This window comes from Ursus maritimus, unplaced genomic scaffold, assembly GCF_017311325.1.
Source record: "Ursus maritimus isolate PB19 unplaced genomic scaffold, ASM1731132v1 scaffold_18, whole genome shotgun sequence".
Taxonomy (NCBI): domain Eukaryota; kingdom Metazoa; phylum Chordata; class Mammalia; order Carnivora; family Ursidae; genus Ursus; species Ursus maritimus.
Genome location: NW_024424230.1, coordinates 8,741,377 through 8,753,235, shown reverse-complemented (window position 1 = coordinate 8,753,235; position 11,859 = coordinate 8,741,377).

The window sequence follows — 11,859 nt, the reverse complement described above, 5'->3', positions numbered from 1 at the left end:
TTTCAACTCTCTTACTTGCAATAGTTGGACGTAAGATATTTGAATTCATCGATATTAATTAACTGGAACTGAACAAAACCCTGAGGTACATTTACTCCTTTTAAGTGCTTAGAAAAAAAAGAATATTGTTCATTTTTTTCATATTGTATAATTGAATCTATATATTATTATTATTGTTACTATTATTATTACACCTGCCTTTTTTTTTTTTTTTAGTGCTTACAATGTGCCAGACTCAGGATTTTATTTTGCAAATTCAAAATAATCCTTATAACAGCATATTGGCCAGTTTTTGCATATGAAGTGATGGATGCTCAGGGGAGATTGATGAAGTGGGTACATTTGTTTCCCCAGAAGACCCATCCCTGAAAGGACCCCTGATGAGGGACTTGTGAGGGAGATAAAGCCTGTTTCCAGAAAAGGTTTCCCACTGTCGTATGTGGGTGGAGAGCAGGTGAGCAAACTCTAGATATCCACAATCTTTAAAAAATGTATTTCAGTTTTCAGTGGATTTCTTTAGTATGTTTCACTAGCAGTGTGGTCTCTTTTCTTTATTCTTCAGTGGCTTTTGTAGTCTTGAATTTTCCTTAAACTTTGTTCTACTTCTCTCCCTGTCCTGGGTGCTCATGGTAGGAACCCTCCAGAGGGAGATTATCTACTTGTTTTAATAGCATTTCTTCAACAACATGGATGGCCTAGAAGGAATGATGCTCAGTGAATTAATTCAGTCAGAGAAAGACAAACAACATGATTTCACTCATAGGTGGAATTTAAGAAACCAAAAAACAAACAAAGGGAAAAAAATGAGAGAAACAAACAAACAAAAACAGACTGTTAACTATAGAGAACAACAGATGGTTGCCAGAGGGAAGGGGGTGGGAGAGGGGGAAATATATAAAGCGAATTAAGAGTACCCTTACTGTGGTGGGCGCTGAGAAATGCATAGAATTGTTGAATCATTATATTGTGTACCTGAAACTAATATAACACCGTATGTTAATTATACTTAATAAAAAATACTTGTTAAGGCATTTCTTCAGGCATTTTTCTGTCTTTAAGCAGCTGTTGTGTGTGTGAGAAGGAGAAACTAGGTCCCAGTGCCCTGTGGTCAGGCGGGGGTGGCACAGTGATGATCTTGGTGATGAATACCCCATCAGTTTGGGTTTATACTGCTCTTGGATTCTCCCCAGACACTCTGGCAAGATTGACTTTAACCTTGTGGCAGCTTTCTCTTTTGGATGTTGTATTTTGTAGTTTCTCGCACATTGGTTTCCCTGTCATCAGATCCAGTATGCTTTTGATGTTTAGAAATTTCCAAAAATGTCTTGTCTGATGTAAGCCCTCTTTCTTGATTTCAGTACTGTTATTGATTTATTTTTAATTCAACAACAACAGCCACATTCTTGTCATGTCAGTGAGATACAGCGTGTGAGGAGAGGAAAACATGTATTTAGAGTCCATTATATTAAAATCTGCTAATACCATAAATGAGTTTTGTGAAGTGTCTCGTCTCAGACTTGAAAACTGATACTCAAGACTATGCTTCATGTTTTGTTCTTTCTTGAAAGGAACCTTTATATATATATTTCCCAGATTTTCCTTCAGTGATGTTAAGTATATGGTCTAACATAGGCAACATACTGGGGTTAAGAACAAACCCATATTTCTTGACTCACAGTTTCTTTAAAACAGTAGATTGTGCTAGGAAGTATTACTGTTTTGGTAGTTTTTTTAATGCATTTTGATCATAGCTGGGATATATTACCAAAAAATGGATCCCTTCAATATAAGGAAGTAACTTTTGTTTTGCTTTCAGAGTGCAGGTAATTCTTTTTTATAAGAATTCTAAAACACAGATGAATTTTGGAAATAGTTAAAGGAAACTTATGTTATATGGAGAAAATGTACTCATAAACCTTAGCAAGTAGTAGTTTACTGCTGCCCATAATATTTATTAACATTAATCAGAAAAATTAGGCATTGAGGAGGATTAGTTCTGTCTTGAATGAGATGATTTAGCAAGGTTGTCCAATGATTATCATTTAAGGTTTCAGAAATTAAATAGATTTTCTAAATCAATTTAGTAAAATTAATTTTTCTCTGTGTGGATTGTCTTTCCTCCATTTGCTCAACAAGTTAAATTAAAATTCATCATAGTTTCTGAGTAGAAAAAGTACTCTCCATTCATACAGTGAATGTTCAGTTGTGTTCTTTTGAGGAAAATACAAGATGTTTGGCCTTATCAGTTTAGATGTATCAAGGAGAAGAATTTTTGTTTCTTTGTACACAGTGTTCCTTGAGCTGAAGTAACTAAGAACATTAATTATAGTACTGTAAAACTGAGTTAGAAATGGGTTTCCCATGTTACACATGGGTTTGTAACATTTTTGTTTTCATCTCTTATGCATTTGATACCCTAATGCATACAGACTACCTGAGTGACTGTGTTTGACAGGTGTGAGGAGAGTGGTTGTGTGTGTGTGTGTGTGTGTGTGTGTGTGTATAGGGGTGGGGGTGGTGGGGTAGATATTAAGGCACTCAAGTTTTAGTAAGATAAGCCTTTGAGATTATCTAGTCTAATTTCCTGACACACTCTCCCTCTCTCTCTCTCTCTCTCTCTATATATATATATATGGGGAAAATGAGGTTTGGGAGGTTGGGTCCCTTTCCCCAAGGCCACAGCTGACAGCTCGTTACTAACAGAGCTGAGCTATGTCTTAGTCTCACCTTCCACTACTCCATCACTCTAAACAATGGATCTCAACTTGAGAGCAGTTTTGCCCCTCAGGGAATGTTTGGCAATGCTTGGAAATGTTTTTGGTTTCAAATGTCAATAGTGCTGAGCTTGAGCAATCCTGAAACATGAAGCACATCACAAAGCGTTATTAACCAAGGAAAGAACAGTTAACCATTTACTTCTGCTATGAGCTTGATCAGAATCCAATGACTAATCTTTAATCCTTTTTATGTCATATATATATATATATTTTTTTTTTCCCCCTTATTGAAGAAGAAAGTATTTGTCTCTGGGCCATTTTCTCATAAGTAGGTATTCCCAAGGAGAGTTCCTGAAATGTCAGTTGCAAAGATAAATTCATTATAATTTCACCATCTCACAAAGATGAATTTTTCCTGTGCTTGTTATAAACCTAAGTAGTAAGTCTAGTTGGTTTTGTCAGAGCCTAAGCGTTCGTACCAGAACAAAATCACAACTGCAAAGGGGCTACTTAGGTAGCAAATAAGTCATGACATCAGACTGGGCCATGCTGACATTTGCTTCGTGTTTGCATTTAGAATATAAAGATTTGCTTTAAATCTATTTTCTAGATGTTGTAGTTAGGCCAACATAACTACTTTTTAAAATAATTACTACTAATGATAGCTTTAATTTATTTAGTGTAACTACTCTTTTAAGCACTTTATTTCCATTACCTCCTTACCCTTAGAATCCACTGAAGGTTATACCATCCATTTTACAATGATGAGACTGAGGCTCAGGGAGGGAGCTCCCCAACCGCACCCAACTGATACTCAAACCTACATCCATCTGTGATTAGGATCTCTTCTTTTTAAAGGTACAGTAATAATAGATCAAATTTATTTTTCTTTTTTAAGAAAAGACTTATTTATTTTAGAGAGAAAGAGAGCACGCATGTGCACATGAGCAGGGAGGGAGGGAGAGGGAGAGAGAAGAGGCAGACTCCCCGCTGAGGGAGGAGCCCAGTGTGGGACTCAATCCCAGGACCCTGAGATCGGGACCTGAGCCCAAATCAGAAGTCATCATTTAACTGACTGAGCCACCCAGGTACCCCTCAAATTTATTTTTCTTACAATTTTTCCTTAACCTTCCCGTAACTGACAAAATACAAATAAAGCTGGCTTTGTGTTACAACTCAGACGTTGTCCTAGAGAATAGACATTGTGTTTGTAAAGAAATTCTGGATATTGTGGGACAATAGTTCCTATTACTAAAATAGAGGGAAGAAAACATTTTCTGTAATGCTGCAATAAGATTCATATATGGACACTCAGATTTATGTGGCTGAGGTGTGTGAGTAGACACAAGTTAGTTTAATAAAAGATGGTGGCTTCCCACCTAGTCTGTCAAGTAGTGACTAAGGTCCACAGAAAATCTTTTCTTTGTCTTACTTTTCCGTATTTCTCTATCCTACTTTGTCAGTGAGAGGCACGTATGTGTGATGTTGCCACTATTAATTCTTTCAATGCATAAAAGTAGGGAAAACCCCAGTAGGAGGAGAAATTTAAAAATCACCATATACTGATTGTTTTAGAAGTGTATCTTTCAGGGATGCCTGGGTGGCTCAGTCATTAAGTGTCTGCCTTCGGCTCAGGGTGTGATCCCAGAGTCCTGGCATCGAGCCCCACATCAGGCTCCCTGCTCTGTAGCCTGCTTCTTCTTCTCCCACTCCCCGTGCTTGTGTTCCCTCTCTCACTGGCTGTCTCTCTCCCTGTCAAATAAATAAATAAAATCTTTAAAATAAAAAAAAGAAGTGTATCTTTCAGATTTATTTTTGTTTCCGTCATTGCTTTAACAGAACATCCATTCATACATCATTTATGCATTTGTACCTTCATTCACTTATCCATTTATTTGTTTATCTGCCAAAAATTCAAAGACAAATACAATATTATGTCCTTAAAAAATTTACAGTTCTAGGGAAACAGATAAATAAGTACATGAATATTACCTTTGATTGTAGCATTAACTTTCTGTGGAATTGAGGAGAAGCCTCATGGAGTTCATGAGAAATAGCTGTGAAATTATGTAAAGGTTGCTGTGGGAGTTTTCAAGCCTAGGGTTTCTTCTGAACTTTCCTAGTTAGCTGATAGAGATCTGGAGTAAAATCAGTTTTGATAAATATATTCCCCATTGTTTCTCCAGTTAGATAGTGTTATAACTTTCTATGGGCCTATAGTTCCCAATTCAGTAAGGCCACAGGAGAAGACTGATGACAGTGACTTAACCAGGGAAGTTCTCTTTTCTCCCCATCACCAAAAGCCTGCATGAGGCCAGTCATGGTCCTGGCTGCTTTTGCCATTCTTGGTGCGGCTTTCATCTGAATCACGACTTCGTGATCTCAAGATCAGTTCGCGCTTCTCCATCTCCAGCTTCCTATCCTTGTTCAAGGAAGGATAAAGAAAGAAGTGAAATGGAGAGGCATCCATATAAGGAAGACAAAACTTTTCAAAAATGCTTATCAGGCCTCCCTTCTGTTTTACTGCCAAAACTGCACCACATAGCTAAGTGTATCTGTAATGGGAGTCTTGGTAACATAAGCTTTTTTTTTTTTTTAACTATAGGGAGGAAACAGAGAAATAATGCAGGTAGGTAAATAGCAGACTTGACAGGTAAGACCTAAATATATAAAATAAAATTGGAATCCACACATACAAAAAAATCAGCTTTCATTGATATGTGTTGAGTGCCGTAAGATATTGTGAGCTTGCCAAGAAATTATGAAAACTTCAAAACTGAATTTTCTCCTCTTTTTTTCTTATGCTCCCCTTGCTTGTTATGGGATATGAAGTGGTAAGATAATGAAGATGCTTGTGCACGTGTGTGTGTGTGTGTGTGTGTGTGTGTATGTAAGCCAGGGTGGCAATGTACCCTTTGAACTAAGACGGAGACTTGGATAACTTTGCTTCCATCATGCTGGTAGGTCCTGTCTGCCAACAAAGCATTTGTGAGCCAGACTTGGTAACAGGCACAAAGAAGGATCCTACTCCACTTTCTTACCCTAAGAGAAGAGAAGTTGTGTGGGAAAATGAGCCTTCACTTGACAAAGCTTCAAATGAGAAGATGCTTTACATGTATAGTTAGATTTTACCAATCTACTAGTAGTTTATGAACTTGAGAGTAAAACCTGATGTGGGGAAACAAAAATCTGATTGGTGAGGGTTCAAAAGAGAGGGAAGCATATGAGATGGAGACAGAAATGGACAATTCTTTCGGACTTTACTCTAAGAGTAGTTACTATGTGTCAGGGGTAGAGTGGTGTACGGTCTTGGGAAATAATAAAAGTGTTTCCAACTTGACAGACTGCAGGGGTGGCAGCATCATTATTTAAAATTGAGAAGGTTTGGAAGAAAGAAGAGACTTGCTGTTTGGGAATTACTGAGGCATTTAATGGTTCCTAGTGCCCATTCTCATTAGACTATTAGACATCCAGATCTCAAGCTTGATAAACTGTTATGGGCTGACCATATGTATTTGGGAATTATATGTATATTAGTGTGTTTTTTAGGGCTACCATAACAAATTAGCACAAATTTGGTGACAAATTAGCACAAATTTGGTGACTTAAAACAATAGATTTTATTATCTCGCAGTTCTGGATGATGAAAGTCCAAAACCAAGGTATCAGCAAAGCCATTCTCTCTCTAGAGGCTTTAGGGGAGGGTCCTTCCTTGCCTCTTTCTAGATTCTGGTGGTTGCCAACAATCCTCGGCTTGTAGACGTATCACTTCAATCTCTGCCAATGTCTTCTCAAGGAATTGCCCCTGGGTGCCTGTATCTAAATTTACCTCTCTTTGTAAGGACACCAGTCATTCATTGGACTAGGGCTCACCCTCATTCACTCGACCTCATTTTAGGTTGATTACATCTGCAAAGACCCCGTTTCCAAATAAGGTCACATTCACAGGGGTTGGGGGAGAGGACTTCAACATATCTTTTCAGAAAACACAATTCACCCCACAATGATACGTGTGGCAAAAGAAGCCACAAAAACAGATGTGATCACCCAGACCGAGGATGTAGAGTGAGAATAGGACCAGTAATAATCCCTTGGAAGTATTCCACCTTAAAAGGAGAGTAAGCTAATAAAGGGGGGGGGGGTGTTTAAAGACATGGTATAGTCAACAGGACAGAAAAAGTAATCGAGAAAAGTTTCATTTTGGCAAATGTATTGTAAAGAAGATTTGATAACAGTTAAAACTCTTTAAAGATTTCAAGTAGCACAAGTACTAGGAATAGACCACTGTAACTCTTGCTAAATATGGAGAGGAACAAGTTTGGGAACAGGTGAATAATTTGGGATACTACAGCAATCCAGACAGATTATGATGGCTGCCTGAACCAGGATGTGGCAGTGGGAAGGAGAGGACTGGGCATATTACTGAAGTAAAGTCAAAAGGAACTGGTACTGGATTGGATATAGAATAGAAAGACTCAAAGATGACTTCCAGGGTTTTTCTTTAGCAAACTGTAAGACTGAGTTGACATTATTGAGATAAACAATGCAGCAAGTCCATGGAGAAGATGATTTCAGTTTTAAATATGTTGATGACATATCTGTCATATTTTCTAGTGGCAGGATTTATCTAGTGTGCTAATGCATGTAAGTGTCAGAGACTCAAAAGATTATTGAATCCAAACATAGCTATTTGGAAGTTATCTGAAAAGGAAGGTGATAATTCAAACCATGAGAATGGGTGACATTATCCAGACAGATAGTTGATTTCCATGGGAATATACCTGATGTACACAGTGGGATGGGAGAGAAAAGAAGCACCACCAAAGAGATTGGGGAGAGCCAGCAAGAAAGGTCAAGAAGAAGACCAGGAGAGTGTTGTGCTAACGGAGAGGAGAGGAGTCTCCATGTCCCCAGGGCTGTGAACAGTGGCATCAATGGCTGCAATAACAAGTAGAGTGAGAGCTTAGAGGAGTATATAAACTTTAGAAAAACCGAAATGTGCATTTGTGTGAGTCCATGTGGGCACATGTATGTGTGTATGTGCAAGCATCTGTGTTTGCAGAGAGTCATTTTGGTGCATTAAAGGGAATATATGGCAAATTAAATTGGGTTTTTGGCTGGAAAGAAATCTTTCAGTCACCTGACCATGAAATGGAGGGGGGAATGGTACCTACAAATGAAAATGAGTGAATTTCCCAGGGTGACAGGGAAATAACATGGACGTAAGTGAAATGGACTAAAGCCGTGACAATGTTTAAAATCCAATGGGGAATTTCAGACAGAAGGGACAGTTCAGAGGAAAAGGAGAGAGAATGGTGATTGAGCACATCTTCCCCCAAAAAAGTTGGGGAAAGAAACCCGAGCTCAGAGGGTTAGTTCCCATTTTACAGGAGAATGGTCACCTCTCTGTTGCATTGGGAAGTAAGGGGGAGAGGATGTTAAGTTGAAGTAGATGGCAGATAAGTTATTCAGCCAAGAATTATCATCCAAATTAAGGAGGGAGGAAGAGTAAAATGACTTGGAGACGTTAACTCTAACTTTCAGATGCTATGTTCATGCTATTAATAAGGAACACGTTGATTGTCTTTCTTCTGCCCTTGCGTCTTTCTTTGGGCATTCAGTGTTGGTAGTGTCAACCAGAGAAGCTCTCTTTTATGTGGTCTGCCATTGCCCCTTTATCAGAGCGCTTCCTGACAGCTGTGTCCTGTCACTGGAAAGTACTCCCTCCCTCCATCACCCCAGTGGCCAGTGAACTCTCCCTGGGGGGCTCTGGAGATTCAGCTCCCAATTCCTGCCACATGACTGAAATCCAAGGTTTTGACATACAGTTTTTGTATCATGATTTGCTTATTCAAATATTGTACTAAGTATCCTTTCTTTTCTTGGCAATCTAATAAAAATAACATTAGACCAATGATAGGTCCTGTTGTTCCTGTGATCAGTAGTATAATCTCTCTTTAAATCTTGCGGACAGTTACTTTATTCGTTTTTTATTTTTCTTCACTATTTTAGTTTTTTCTATTACTAATACAAGTTATACCTCTTGCTATTAAACGTTAAATGCTTGTGGATGAAAGGGTGAGTATTTTCTTCCTTTTTCACTCAAAGTACATGGTTTCAAATCAGTTGGGTAGAAAGCTTTGTACGACGGTATTTAGTAGGGAACATTAGAGTGATTTCATTTTGGTTCACTCAGTTGTGATCCAAAGAGAGTGTTGTGGTATTGGTTCTGATAAAACGTCACAACCAATGGGAATCTTTTTTGAGTTAGTGTGGAGTGGCCTTAATGCTGGAAATAATCCTGTTGGCCAGGACCCCAGAGCTATACAGATGAGAAAAGGATGCAGGAAATTCTGTTGTTTACACATGTGTCTGTAACACTGAGCCGCTAGAGCAGCCCAGCAAGCCCAGAGGGTAAGATGCCTAATAACCTTGTGGTTTTCTATTTAATTATTATATTTTCCTGCTGGAGCAGAGCATGTGGTATTCTCGGAGCTAAGAAAAAGACAGTTGCTTATAAGATGCAGAACAAAACTACTGTAGGTCTGGGAAACAGAGGGATTTGGACTTTCTTCTTAAAGTGGACTTGATTCCTTCCCTCTTTCTTCCATTTTCCACTGTTGGTATTATTTATCCTGACAGCTTGCCATACTTTTCCTGTTTTTAAAAAATAACTATACTAAGCAAAACTCAGGTAAGAATTTCAACTCTAAATTTAGACATTCATAGATTATGTTGATATTAAAACTTTGTTTTATAGTTCCAAACAAATATGAGTTAGTCAATGTGTTTGAAGTAATCTATATTCTTAGAGTTTTAAAAAATATAAAACTGTTATGCACACCCTCATATTTATGTCTCATGCATTCAGAGTTATTTTCATTTTGATGGATAGTCCTCATGCTGAATTCCTGTTATTGTTAACAGAAAAGTATACTTCAAACTTAGAACTAATATTGATTTCCTTATATAAGTTACCTGGGTAGTATGGAGGAAATAAGAACATAAAATCAAATAATAAAATCTTGTACATAATAAAAAAGAAATGGATCTTTATATGGAAAGTAATTATTGAACTCAAGGGAGAAAAGGATCTCTGGAAACCATTGGGAAATAAATGCTCATGTTTTGCACAAAGATAAATTATAAAATGAATGTTGAGTGGGTAAGTCTATTGAATAGAAATGTAATGAAGATACTATTTAAAAACAGACACATGTAAGTAACATATGCAGTTGAAATATGCAATGATATCTCTTGATATTCTCATATCAACACGAGTTTTCTGTTTTCTGAAATCATGTGAATACACTTTTGCTAATACTTTTGTAGAATGGGGATTGTTACAACTGTTGATTAAATGCCTTGCTTTTAGTCTTTTTTTGTTGGATATCCTTGGATATACATTAAATATTCCTGAATTCTGACTTTTATCCACATTTTCACATAAGCATTAGATTAAAAAGGAATCTTAAGGAGCTAGAGATACAATATCTGTGTAATTTTTCTGTGATTTTGCAATATTGATTTAAGGTATCAATAAATCTATTTGCATGACATTTAGAAAAATGCTTTATGTGAATTGCTTTTTTTCCCCCAAACTCTAAAAAATAGTTTTCTTGTAAAATGACAGATCATATAATGTTCTCTCTTTTGCATTCTTCATGTTTTTATTGGATTCAGTAATTGCTTGATCACTGGGATATAGCTTCCTGGTGCCTTGCTACGGTTGTGGCCTGGAAATTTATGAGGGTTTCCTCTAATTATTAGAGCCACAAATATAATGACAGTGATTCTTTAAAAATAAAATGATATAAGGACAACTTCTATTTGAAGAAGTACCATTTCTCCTGAGCTGATACTGCAAGGTTAATTGAATTTTTCTATAATGGCAAAACCTTCAAAAATCCTCTTTTTAGCAAGATTTTAGAGAAGCCTTGAAAGAAAAGTCCAGCTTCCTGAGCTGAGTCTTGAAAAATCAGTGGAGTTTCGATAGTTGTTGAAAAACAATAAGACCATTCTACTTTGTAATAGTTGTTGAAGCAAAGAGTTTTGAGGCATGAGTTAATATGAAGCAGGGAAGGTTAGAGATGAGCCTCATTGGAGAATAAAAGAAATGCACCATTGTGAGTAGCATACGTTGTGCTCAGGAGTGGGACAAAGTCGTGAAGAACAGAGAACACTATATACTCCGAATACACAGAGTAATTTTGTCCCTATATATTGTACAATGGGGGCAATTGCAAGTTTCTGAAGAGATGGGGAGTATTTATTCCTCTTTGCTTTGTCATCATCATCTTCATTATAATCATCGCCACACTACCAGCAAATAATAGAATTTCCTATGTGTAAGGTAATTTACGTACACATCTACAATGTTGATAGTTGTATAATAGAATGAATTTCATTTTACATATCTTCATTTTATACATGAAGAAATTTGCTCTTCAGAAATGTTAAATTATTTCTCTAAAGCCACAGATATAGTAAGTTCTGGAGCAACGATTCCAAATACTGTCTTTCTGGCTCCAGAGCTATTTCCACTCTGCTCCACTGGTATTTTAGGAATGTGAGTCTGGCAGAAGTTAAGCAGAATGGTTTGGGATGGCTTTGGGGTAATAGAGTGCAGGGAAGAGGCAGTGAGACAATATTGTAAATCTGAGCTGATCCCAGTTCTCTCAGGTGGTCCACTCTTACTTTTGGGAATAGAAAGAAGAAATTGATACTGAAAATAAGCAGTTTTTATATTTAAATTGGCTGTTCTCATATTCAACTCTTATGCTTTCCTCTCTTTTATTTTCTTGAACGTTGTATTCAAAGATGCCTTTTGATTTCTCAGAGGAAAATTAATCACTGATTTTCACCAAATATCACGTATTCAAAAAAGAAATGCATGTGATTACTGGAAATTATATTGGGAACACATTGGCATTCTTTTGTTTCTTTTTGATATGTGACATGAATGAATGCTTATTGACCACACCTTCTTAAAATGATGGAAAGACTCAACTATTATCAAAGCAAAGTATCATGTAAGTTCTATTTGAATGGGTGAAGAGGATATATGAAATTTATGTTGCTAATAGATAATGTAAAGCACGGTATGTCTGTAGTAAAAAAAAAACAACCCATTTAACATTTT